We start from the raw sequence: 13,123 nt of genomic DNA on the forward strand, positions 1-13,123 counted from the left end.
ATCGATGATCAAAATCAAGATTTTTTTTTTTTTTTTTGTTTTTAACCCTAAATATTGTAGCTCGTGTATATATATGTTTATCATGGAATCCTACACTTGGAAAATTGAAGCATTGCAAGGGACAGTGAACCACAAGACATGGCAATCGCCAATAGTTTTGGGGGATGATGGAAGATGGTGGGGGCAAGCAGCTGAGCAAGGAGGCAACGTGGTTAGATCTTGTCTGCCCGCCGATCATCCGTACACGTCAGGATTCGTTACAAGACACCATTACTGCTTTTATTGTGTTGGGGTTATGGCTTGCATTATAAGAATGCTCGGTGGAATTTATGTCCTCATGTTCCCTGGAGATTCTTTTATTTCATTTTTTTAAAAATAAAAAGGATACAAAAAAAAAATTTGATTGCTCTTTGGATTAATTTGCATGACTTTTAAATTAGTAAACGTTATATTTGAGTTGGTATTTAAAAATTATAAATATAAAAAGAATTATATGCGTAATATTTTTTTCATATTAATATAAGAGAATCAAAAAAGGATGAAGAACTAAAATAAAAAAAAAATGTGAAAGTGATAGGTTTGATTAGGGTTTGAAAACATTGATACAATGGATTATTATTTTATGTCAGGTTGATGTAAGATATAAGCAACATCTACAGTTAACTTCAACCCAAGCGGCTAAGCCCTCAAATTTAACAGTCCAATCATCTTCAAGCCATGTAACTAAATTTAAAACTAGGCCTTGAAGAGGCTTGTTGAGTTCAGCCTGATCTGTAAAAAGAAAAAAACCTTTATTCACTCCATGTCATGACCCATCCATCTAGCTAACATGTAGATGGATTGGATCTAGTAGAGTCAAGGCCTACATACTGGCCCAAGCCATATCTGGGAGCCCATTGTACTATAATTTGGATTCTACCCTTTTAATAGGGTGGGATTGAGTTCTACATCATCATCATCATCAACTGAATTTAAATTTAAATTTTAATAAAATTTATTTAATATAAATTTTTTATTAAAATTTTTTCAATATGTCGTAATTATAGTAATTTTTATTAGTATGTTTAATCTTATTGTAGTCAATAATTTTTATTAGTATGTTTAATCTTATTATAGTCAATCTCATTGTTTGTCTAAATAGAATCGTAATACATTGATGGTCTTTTTTTGCAATTTTTTTTTAATTCGGACACATGCATTAAATCAAATACTGGAAATTTATTTTAGTCAAATTTTTTAATAAATGAAAAATGTTAAAGTCAAGCACAAAAGTTTTTGAAACATGCACAAGGGAAATTCAAAGTGTTTACTATTTTATATTGAAACACTGTCATGACCGATGCATGAAGGCATGAATGATATATATTATAATACTCCATCTCAACTTCCAATTAATTGGATAGAAATAACTTTAAAGTCTATCGCTGATAAGGACTTGACTTATTGTTAGGGAAATATTGTTTCATTGAAGAATGAAATGGCTGCAATTCGTGACATTTGCTGTGGTGGTTGACTAAAAATACCCAAAATTGGTTTTAGTTTTATTTTTAAAGCTTTCGTACATGTTCTATTAATTTCCTATTCAAGCAAGTAGTTGGGTGGTTGCAAGAGAAACAAAGATGAAACTCATTTCATTCTTAGTATTTCAAACTTTTCCAGACATTCATATGTAATCACATAAGACTCAAGAGAGTGTCTCACGTTTTCTATACTACATTTTTTTTAAATATATATTTGAGGTTATCAAAAATTAAATCTCGGTCATTATTAAAATAAAAAATTTAATATTTTATCGATAAATTATATGAAAGTAATATAACTTAAAATTATAATAATAATTATATATAAATTTAATAAAATAAAAAAATTATATTTCATATTTTTATATTAATATGAATTATTATAAAAAACTTTCATATAAAATATGATATTAATATATAAATTTTAATTTTTTACATGAGTATATAAATCATCATATCTATTTATAATCCCAAACCTCTTATAAAAATTGACTAAATTCTCTTATATTTCTTGGAATTAGATGAACTGTTCATACTGAAAAAGCCTAACAAGCTGATGAAAGCTTCAAACCCACCAACAAAAAACAATTGGTATAGTTTGAACAGTTTACAAAATTGTTTTAATGTAAACGTAATACTGGTCAACCTAATTTTGTTTACTTCATTTTGAAAATGTTGCATGATGAACAAGGATTCCCCTTTATCTTTATAATTCAATTATCTTTATTTTCTGGCGCTGCCACAGCCTGATAAACTATTGTCTGACTCTTCCGTCCTAGGATAGCCAGGCTCACGCAGATAGATCCAACGCGCACTCATATGCCTCTGCCCTCGCGCAATAAGCAAAACTGGCCTTGGTTTTCTTTATCGAGTTAATTATAGTTTAAGTATATGAATTTTAAGAAAATATATAAATTAGTACTTAAAAAAATAAAATATATAATTTACATTTTGAATTTTTAAATAATGTATAATTTTAATTCAAATTTTAATATTATTAATTTAATTCATCTATATAATATTTAATCAATATAATTTTATTATGCGTATGTTATTTGTTAAATGAAAACATTAAATATTTTGTAAACCCTTTATACCGATATCATATGATAGAAAATACTGATCAATTTTGTATAATTTTTACGATTCATGTAAAAAAATATCTTTTTAATTTATATTAAAAAGGATATTGATAGTATATATGGTAAATACATAACTTGATAATAATAATCAAACGTCACATATATAAATTGATATGATTAAAATTTGGGTTAATATGATACATAATTTGAAAGTTAATGGTATTAATTGTCAAGATGCAAATTGTATATTTTATTTATTTTAGATATCAATTTATACATTTTTTTTTTCAAAAATCAGATATCAAAAGTATAATTAACTCTTTCTTATTTGAAGTTGTTCAAATTTTTGTTATTAAAATTTAGAATTCGAATACTTTATCAATAAATTACATGATTGTCCATCCCTTAATTTTTGTCTTAATTTTTTTTCCTCTAAAGATCTTGTTATATATATATATATATATATATATATGAAATTTATCTTAGTCTTATTATGCCAACAATATATCTATCTAGTCACCATCAATCTCGCCGTTTGCTCTGAACTTGGGCAATGTTGCTTTCGGTTATTCATGCACTTGGATAATTTCTGATCAATGTCGAATTCCCCATTATGTTAGTGAAATTTATGGAGCTCGATTCTTTCTTTGTGGGATCTACATTTTAATGAGATGTACATTTTTCATATATACCAAGAAAAAGATAAAAGAGATTTCTGAGTGATAAAACACATAATTTTATATAAAAGATAAAGAACTATTGATGTTAAACTCTTATTTTTATAGATATAAATGTTTATATATATATAATGAAAAATTATCTTATACACTATTATATGTGTACTAACTTTTTAATTTTATTTGTCGAATTTAAAAACGTCTGGTCTGATGTGTGTGGAACTATTAATTGCCATTGGTTTAATGTACAAATTGCTTTGATAATTAAATCAACACTATCTAAAATTTAAAATGTAATAATCAAATAATTTTTACAAATTTTATTTCATTACATAGTTCAACCTTCAATATCCACCTGCTTCTTAAAATGAAAATTTAAGAATTTAAGGAAAATTTTAAAATGAAAGCTTGCCCAGACAGTTCATTAATATTATAAGGAAGTCAAAGGCATAGATGTTGCGTTTTGAAAAAAAAAAAGATTTAAAATTAAAAAAAATTATTAATAGCCAATAAAATCTCATCCTTAAAAATTAATTTCAAATCTTGAATTAGAATATATATATATTTTTAAAAAATAAAATAGGTAGCTAGCGATTCATGCTGTGTAGCTGGTTCTCCATTTCATAAATTCTTCCATGTCCAAATGCTTACGAAGCAGCGAAGCACAACGTTCTATGTAAGATTAATTTTGGTAACATTAGGAAAGAAATTATGAATAAATTAAAATTAATCATACCTTCATCTCAAGTTGCAACCTTAGAGCATACAAAAAAAAAATAAAATTAACAAACAAAAAGATTAAAAAGGAAAGAGAAAATGCCAATGAAAAGAATGGTCAGAAAAATAAAAATGCAACACATATATGGTTTTATCAATTAGAAGATCCACGTGGAAATTTATTAGACATTAATTGGAAATCTGGAAATCTAACGAAGATTAATTAAATAGAGAAATTTAGATTTGTTTCCTTTAAAAGAAAAAGGAATTTCTTCACATGGATTTGTGCAGTTGGCACATATTTTAAAGTTCTAATTAAAATGTTAACGGTAATAACCTTTAGTCAAGAAAATAACGATGGATAACCCTTGTTTTGACCAAAAACTCCAAAAGAAAATCCTTTTCAATTGTTTTGATTTATTAATGAGGAACTGTCGGCAACAGCCATGCAACATTGACAATCTTCGCAGAAAAAGATAAAAAAAACAAAAAAAGAGAAGTCAAAAGTCCCTACAAGGGTTAGCTAATAGCGAGCTGCCTTCCCGACACCGACGCCTGCAGTCTTAAAGCCTAGCCACATTTCATTTTATTTAATGCCTTAAACCAAAAGTCTTTCTTTTTTTTTATTCGATGCTAGAGGCAGGAAGTAGCAATTTTTTTTTTTTTTTTGAGATTTTACTTCTTCCAAAACTTTGAAAATGACCCTAATTAATTCCCTTTCTTTTTTTTTTCTCCCTCTAAATTTGCGTGTGTTGACTTTTTTTTTTATTTTTTTATTTTGAACAATATGCATTGCTTAGCTCTTTCTCCTCTACACGCACAAAAGCGTCTCTAACCTCTCCCCCACCAGCTAATTTGGCCCGTGTTAGACTTTAGACAGGGTTTGAGGTAACATTTCATTCAATTCGTTCCATTTTTTAGCTTTTTTTTTTCATCCTTTATTTGGCAGTTGGCATCATATATCTTCCATATTTCCATGCATGAACTAGTTTTTGTTTGTTTTTGTCTATAGTACTTCAGTTTTCTTTTTAATTTTAAGGATCCTGCAGTCTTTGTTTGCCTGGGTTAATTTGTTAGATTTGGCGTTAGTACCTACAAAAAAATGGATGAAGTTGAGATTCCTCCCCATTTTCTTTGTCCAATTTCCCTTCAACTCATGAGAGATCCTGTTATCATCTCAACCGGAATAACATACGATCGAGATAGTATAGAGAGATGGTTATTTTCATGCAAGAAAAAGGCGTGCCCGGTTACGAGGCAAGTGTTGCATGACTCAGATCTAACCCCAAATCACACTCTTCGTCGCTTGATCCAAGCATGGTGCACCCTTAATGCTTCCCATGGAATAGAAAGAATCCCAACACCAAAGTCTCCAATCGACAAAACCCAGATCGCCAAGCTCCTTAAAGACGCGAAAAAGTTCCCCGAGATGCAACTCAAATGCCTTAAAAGGCTCAGATCTATCACGCTTGAAGGTGAAAGAAACAGAAGCTGCCTGCAAGCCGCTGGTGCAGTTGAGTTCCTGGTATCAATTATCAAGAGTTATGATTCTACGTTACTTGAAGTGGAGAGCAACGAAGGGTATGAATTTATGAAAGCTAGCAACGACGCATTGAGTATTCTTTGTCATATCAAAGTTTCTGAAAGCTATCTAAAGAGTATTATTACCAACGATCACGAATTTGTACAGTCTGTAGTTCATGTCCTGAAAAATGGTAACCACCAATCTCGAGCATACGCCACGATGCTATTGAAGGATATTTTTGAAGTGGTAGATCCAGCCAAATTGATCAGCGTGACACCTGAATTCTTTGCTGAAATCGTACGTACTTTGCGTGATCAGATCTCGCAGCAAGCCTCCAAGGCAGCATTGAAACTCCTCGTGGAGCTTTGTCCTTGGGGAAGAAACAGGATCAAGGCCGTTGAAGGTGGTGCAGTGTTTGTCTTGATCGAGCTTCTTCTCCAAACATCCGACAAGAGAGGTAGCGAACTAGCTTTGATTGTGTTGGATCTGCTCTGTGGTTGTGCCGAAGGGAGAGCAGAGTTTTTGAAACACGGAGCAGGGCTAGCGATTGTCTCGAAGAAAATATTCAGGGTTTCCCATCTGGCAAGTGACAGGGCAGTGAGGATTCTATCCTGGATTTGCAGGTTTTCAGCAACTTCCAGGGTTCTTCAGGAAATGTTGCAAGTTGGTATGGTGGCCAAGTTGTGTTTGGTGCTTCAGCTTGATGGCAGTTGCAACACCAGGGAGAAAGCAAGGGAGATCCTCAAATTGCATTCTAGGGTTTGGAGGAATTCTTCTTGTATTCCTTCTCATTTGTTGTCTTGTTATCCATGTACTTGAGATTGGTGATCATTTTTTTTTGTGTAGATAGATTGAAACAGGCATGGGGCCGGAAAATTAAAGCACATATCTCAATGCAACTAAATGTGAATTATACAAATTTAATAGGCATGAAATATATATTATCTACAAAGAGACACTTTCGATGAGAATTTTGTTATTGTTCTTTGGAAATTATGGTTCTATATTGTACTACTTATTGCATATTCCTTATCAAAATTGTTATGTTTGTTCTTTTTGGGAAGAAAATTTGCGTGCTAATAAATTTGGGAATTGCTCGAGTGTTTTTTTTTTTTTTTTTTAACTTGTGGTTATTCTGATTTACTATAGTTATTAAAACAAAAAATCAAATATTTTATCAATATAAATCATAAAAGTATTGACAATTGTTTCGGAGTTGATATACCATGAACCATAAACATAGATAATCGGTGTCAAAACACAATTTACGTGTTGTTATTGCCTTTGGATTATAATTGTTTTATTGTTCATCTACTATGAATTTTATAATTTTTTTCTTAAATTAATGGCATTTTAATTTTTGTAGATGAACTTATAAATACTTTTATGGGATTTTATCGAAAATTGAATATATATATATATATATATATAGAAAGAGAGAAAAAAAAGTAAAGATCTATTTAAATGAGTACACATGTCTTACACTTTGATCCACGTTATATGTATACAAATTATCAGGTAAAGGGATGAAGGTAAAACCGACCCTAATCTAAGCATTTTCAATTACTTTATCAGCATTTTATTTACTTTGTTTTCTTATCTAAATACTAGTTTGAGTGTGAAAACTCGTGTCAAAATCTTAATTTTGATATCCTTTGATTCTTCTTTCTTCCTTAATAGGTTGGACAGTCTTTCCTCTCAAACCACATGTAGATTCTACCTCACCAACCTAAAAATGCCTTAACAAACACAATTGTTGTATAATTAATCTCTAAATGTTTTTCAAAGCTTTCATATTTTGTGAAAGAGACCGTCTGGTACATTTGAAGGTCAATTTAGTTTATGTCAACCTTGATAAAGAAAGAAAGAAAAAAAAAAGGAAACGAGGAAACAAAAGGAAGTCTTTTTTGATACAAAAGAAGTTGCAACATAAGAACAAAAGAATGAATTGCAAGTGCTGAGACTTGAATTTTAAATTTGTTAAGTGTCATCACTTAAAGGTGATTGTATGAATCATCTCAACTAAATTCTAGGTTTAAAAGGATGTCCTTTGATGCAAACAAGACTCAATAATCTGGCACTCCAGAGAGATAGATATAACACTCATCGTTTTACAATAACAAGAAAAGCTGATGATTTGATTTCTTCCCCTATTTGACCCGGTAGAGTTCAAGAATGAAAAGAAATTCAAAACCAAAGACAAATTTATATCAAGGATTATCATTAAACTATTCTATAATAATCAGCAGTTTCCAGAATTTATTATGGAATGACTGTGTAGTAGTGGTTGATATGTTTTGCACTGTTCCAACTAACGATTTAAGATTATATGAACAAATCTAATGTTCTCCAGTCTCCAGAAACCTGGGATGGCTGGCTGAACAATTCTGGTTTGCTCTGGTTGAATCTTTAAACCAAGTTTATATAATTGATAGAACTTTCTTCACCGAGCATTAAACCAAAATTTCATCGTTGACTAATGAAATTTGACTACTAATTTTATAGGGCAAATTCTAGATAATCAAAGAGAAATCATCTTTAGGAGGTTTCATCTTCAAATCTTAACATTTAAAAAACTTTCTCCTAATTTAGTGCCTTCTTTGAAAAAAAAAGATCACCCTTTGAGTATAGTCAAAAAATAATTAATTGCAGGCCTAACAGTACCACAAAAGTAAACTTTAATGTTGACTTTGCAGTAAAAGTTAAAGTTTGAGGCTCCCTATTAGGACAAAGTACTCCGAACCAATAAAATTCAGAAGGACTTCATATAATTAATTATTGAACTAACCAAATTAAATGTCAGTATTTAGGATATATAGTAACCTAAAATAAGGGATGAATTTAATCTCAATGTAAAATGTAGACATTCACTCATGATTGCATTAAGGAATTAAGCCTCCTGCAAGCATAAAGATGGAGCTTCAACGAGGAGAGTGATTAGTAAAAGAATAGGACTGAAATAAAATGAAATAACATAATGAAATTTTGAACAATTTTAATTAGTATGCTGCAAGGCTCCATGGAAACAGATTAAAATTGGTTAAATAAATATGACAATTCCAAAAGGAGTGGATTAACTGCATTTTCTTTCTTCATGTTTTAAATTGATCAGGTTTGCCTTTCAAAACTGAATTAGACGGATTAAATCGGATTTCAACAATAAATTATATAGGTTGAGTTTTTCGGATTTGGATTAATTTTGATAACAAGAGTTTATGAAGTTTGGACATTTATATATTTCATTTTAATCAAATTTATAGTATAATATTGTTGACTTTTTTTTTTTTGAGAAATTATATTGTTGACTTTCAAATTAAATTGAATTGTATGGAGTCCAATCACTGCATCTCTTCAATTACCTTTTGTTGTTTTAAGTCAAACCATTAGCCATCTTAGAATTGAATAAGCACATTAATTCTAAGGCCATTATAAATATTTAATCATCTTATTTTTTCTTGTCTTGATAAAGTATGATTTAGCCATCATTTTTTTAAAATGGTACTCAAGATATTGAATTGAACTCTTATATTCCAATCAAAACATGAAACTTTTACATCTAATTATGTTGTTAACTATTTATTGACCCTTAATTGGGGTGATTGTTATGTTGTTAAATTGTAAATAATTGATTGGATTAACCTAGTAGCATAAATTGACATAATAGTATTAATTACATGAAAAATAAAAGTTTAATGGGTGAGCCAGCACAATTGCATGCTTGAAAAGACTTAAGCTAGAGAGTGGCCATGCCAAGAGCTCCAGGGTCAAGACAAACCCACGGAATAAGGGGAAAAGTGATCAAAGATAATGGTCAATGGACTCCAATCGGAAATTTGCAATTTGAAACCCAACATTTTGGACAGATCGGTAAATCTTTATCTGTATATGACTCGACCAAACTATTCAAAATATATAAATGTGAACCGTGAAGCATAAAATAAATTTGATTGACGGTCAAATTAAGAACAGCCAAGCATCTTCAAACACGACATTGACAAAATTAAACAAGTTAATTCCATGTTTCAATTGAACGTTTTGGAGAAAATTAAAGGTTAGGATGTAAGGTTTATTTATTCTGGTAAAAAAAACTCGGCAAAAATTTCTATAATTACGTATGATTTTTCAAATATATGGATATTCAAATTCTGCTCTTTTATGTAAGAAATTATGAATCAATTATTAAGTTCGGAAACAAAACATAAATAAAACCATCTTTAATAGTGCCTCAAAAAAAGGAGTACTATACTTGGCCGCCTAAAGTGATTTTCATTTACAAATTACTTTGACATATAATATATTTGCTGGGGTGGATCCTTATACAAAGCAGAGGGGACCTTGGCTCCCCCAAAATTTTAAAAAAACTATTGTAACATGAGGTAGAGGTGAATGGTTATACAATCAAAAGGGCTCTTTGACCTTCCCAAAATTTTAAGAGCAATCAAATTTGTTAAGGGAATCAAATACTCTATAAGCTTGTTTTTGATGTGAATGTATTATATTCAATTGACTTAATTAAATCAATTAATATTGCTCTGAAATTCGAATGGTATATTTGTAGAAGACCAATAAAAAATATTGTAAAGATGTTTAGAAATGTATATTACTTACAATCATAATTATGTCTATTTAACAAAACCAAATTAATTTTTTAGTTTCTTCATAAGACCTAAATCTATAATTGAGTATCAAACATATTTGTTTGTAATCAATTGTAACTTCGCTCTTTATAATCTTCACTTTTAATTTTATTTTAGATTTCGTCTTTTGTTATAATGCAATTTTTTCAACACAAAAGTTAGATTTGAATCTTTTTAGGAGGTTAAAAAATTATTAACTTCTAATCTCAAAGTTTTAATTTTATTCTTTTAATGGAATATTTTATTTTTCTTATTTTGATAAAGAATATATTATTTAGCAGTTGGTTTATTTGTGTTTCTTAAATCATTCATAATTTTAAGTAAAATGATTTATTTGATGTCTTATGCTTTTTAAAATTTGTTTATGAGTTGATAAAATTTATAATTTTGTAAGTTATTTTTAGTATATTTCTTGTATTTATATTTATATTGATAATATATATAGTAGCTTACATATGAAGAAAAAAAATTAAAATTCATATTAATTGATCTCCTTAAAATCAAATATCAAGATCCGTTATTTTATATTTGTTCAATGCAATTTACTGAAAAAAGGCTTCAAACTGATAAATTATTAAATTTCATATACTGAAAGTAAGGAGAGGAATGAAGAGCATGCCCTGCTTTGTTTTACAGCTATTTTCACTTGCATGTATTGAAATTCATATAAAGCACGTTTACTTGTTTTCCTTTTAGTTACTTAATAAAGTAACTGTGATTTGTTTTTTTTCTCTTTCAGCTGTCAAGCCAATAACCATTGATTGCGGGAACTTCCCTAACATTGATATTTTGAGATGTCGTGTCAACCAACTTTCGTTCCCCGCCTGCTTTCCGTGGGGCTTTTTGAGCGTCAATCCAATGCGTTTTTGGATGTTTTAGAAGAAAAACGCTACATTTTATCACTAATAGTAGTTTTATTGAAACAAATGCTCCTCTGCCTCTATATCAGAAGTACAAAAAAGAAAGTAAAAAACACAAACAAGATGAACAAGAAACTTGCCATGAAATAGACAAGTACCTTTGAATAAACAGCTAAAGATCACAACTAGTTATGATACTAGCTATTATGTAGTATTTTTTTTTTTATAAAGAAAGTCATAACGTGGAGATAAAATAAAAGAATTGTAAGTGTTAGAATTTAAATTTTAGATCTATTAATTATTATATCTTAAAAGTAATTGTATTAATTAATTGGGATAAACTGGGATTTCAATTTTGTATTTTCATTAACTATGAAAATTATCATAACTGATCGATAGTTTTGCTCTGAATCCTTAATGATCATGTCTAGAATCTATCATGGTCTTTAACAAAAACTGTAATAATTTCTATTTTATAGTTTTGTCCCCAAGCTTACCTTTGGTACCTGGTTAACAGATAGACAGCAATACAAGGAGAATCATTCCACAAACTGGAGTGCAATCGAAGGACCCCTCTAGCTTTCTGTTTCAGATATGCTTCACAATCTGCTTGAATTACCATGCAAAGCTTTGTTACAGCCCCAACCCTTAACATCTCTAAAAGGACTTGTTTGGTTGCAGAATATTTTGAGATTAATGAAAGTATATGAACAGCACGATCATCTGTTGCCGGCGAAACTCTTAGGATCCTTTTAGCCACCATAGCTATGCCCCGGCATGGCATAGAAACTGAGCTCTTCCATCCGCGCAAGAACATAGATGTGCCAGAAGATTGAAGATCAGTTCCGTGATGTTCTTTTCAGGTTTCTCGAGTTCAAATTCAATAAGCTCGAAAATTGCATTGGCTTCGACGATTTTGGATTTGTTTCTTCCCCATAGGCATACTTCTTTTAAGATTTGCAAGGCAGATTTGGTTGCTTGTTGAGAGATTTTCAATTTCAGTACCCTTAGCATTTCTTTGAGGAATTCGGGTTTCAATTTCTCCAACAGCCTTGTATTTGCGACTTCAATCACCCTTTTCGAGACTAGCATTGCGTGAGTCTTGACAGTAACAGGATTCTCAATCTCACGCCCTAGAATCCATGTTAAACAGTCAATGAAATCACAGTTTTCTTGCACAAGATCCTTGATTTCACATGTTGGTTTCCGAATAAGATAAAGGATTCTCAGAGCTTCTTCAAGACCAATAGTTCTACCTTCCTTGTAACATCTGATCAACAACAAAATCAAAGCCTTCGGGACTCCTGCTTCTTCCATGCATTTCCTGTTCCCTTCATTGTCATTTGCTAGGACTTCCATTTTCTTCAAAGCATTTATATACAAATTAGGAACCTCAAATTCACGAATGAGTTTAAGAACACGACTCTTACTGAGAGGAGATTTTGGTGTAGGAATCCTATCCATACCATTACTCGCATTTGCTGCATACCATGCCTGAATCAGCCGCTGCAGCCTGTGATTTGGGGTTAAATCAGAATCTGATGGCAGAAGCTGCTTCGTTACAGGGCAGGTCGTGTGCTTGGCAGTTTTCAACCATTGCTCTATGCTTTCCCTATCATAAGCGATGCCTGTAACCGCTGTAACAGGGTCTTTCATGATTTGCAGCGATATGGGACAGACGAAATATTGAGGTATTTCTATCTCATCCATTGCTACAGCTCAAACACTAAGATGGTGGAGTTGAAAATGAAGGGTTTGCTTAAGAAATAGAGAGATATAGCCAAAATTATAAGAGAAAATGGCTAACAAAGGAAAATTTCAAGTATATTTAAATGTGTGTTTATAGTTGATGTGTTGTCCACTACTTTTACCAGTCATAGTTTCCCGTATAAGGCTTCCAATGGTCAACACACGAGAAACAATACAAATCACATTGGTGTAATAACGTTTAGATCCGGAGATCTATCGTTAGCTATTGATTTGAGGAGTCTCCACAAATATTTTTTATCTAGGTGCGATTGATCATCTAAAAAATCTATCATTTTAAGGAACACTTAAGCTTAAGGGTCTCTAAAAGAATAGGTTCAGGTCTACTAACCAGAACA

At 30.7% G+C, this 13,123-nt stretch overlaps 2 pseudogenes; one reads left to right on the forward strand and one right to left on the reverse strand.

Annotated features, from left to right (window-relative positions):
- Positions 1 to 4,789: 4,789 nt before the first annotated feature.
- LOC111302062 (E3 ubiquitin-protein ligase PUB23 pseudogene) lies at positions 4,790 to 6,544 on the forward strand (annotated as a pseudogene).
- Positions 6,545 to 11,429: 4,885 nt separating this feature from the next.
- LOC111302063 (E3 ubiquitin-protein ligase PUB23 pseudogene) lies at positions 11,430 to 12,906 on the reverse strand (annotated as a pseudogene).
- Between the last annotated feature and the right edge of the window lie 217 nt (positions 12,907 to 13,123).

The sequence above is a fragment of the Durio zibethinus genome, chromosome 15 (assembly GCF_047325235.1).
Source record: "Durio zibethinus cultivar Kanyao isolate XHJ-2024 chromosome 15, ASM4732523v1, whole genome shotgun sequence".
Classification (NCBI taxonomy): domain Eukaryota; kingdom Viridiplantae; phylum Streptophyta; class Magnoliopsida; order Malvales; family Malvaceae; genus Durio; species Durio zibethinus.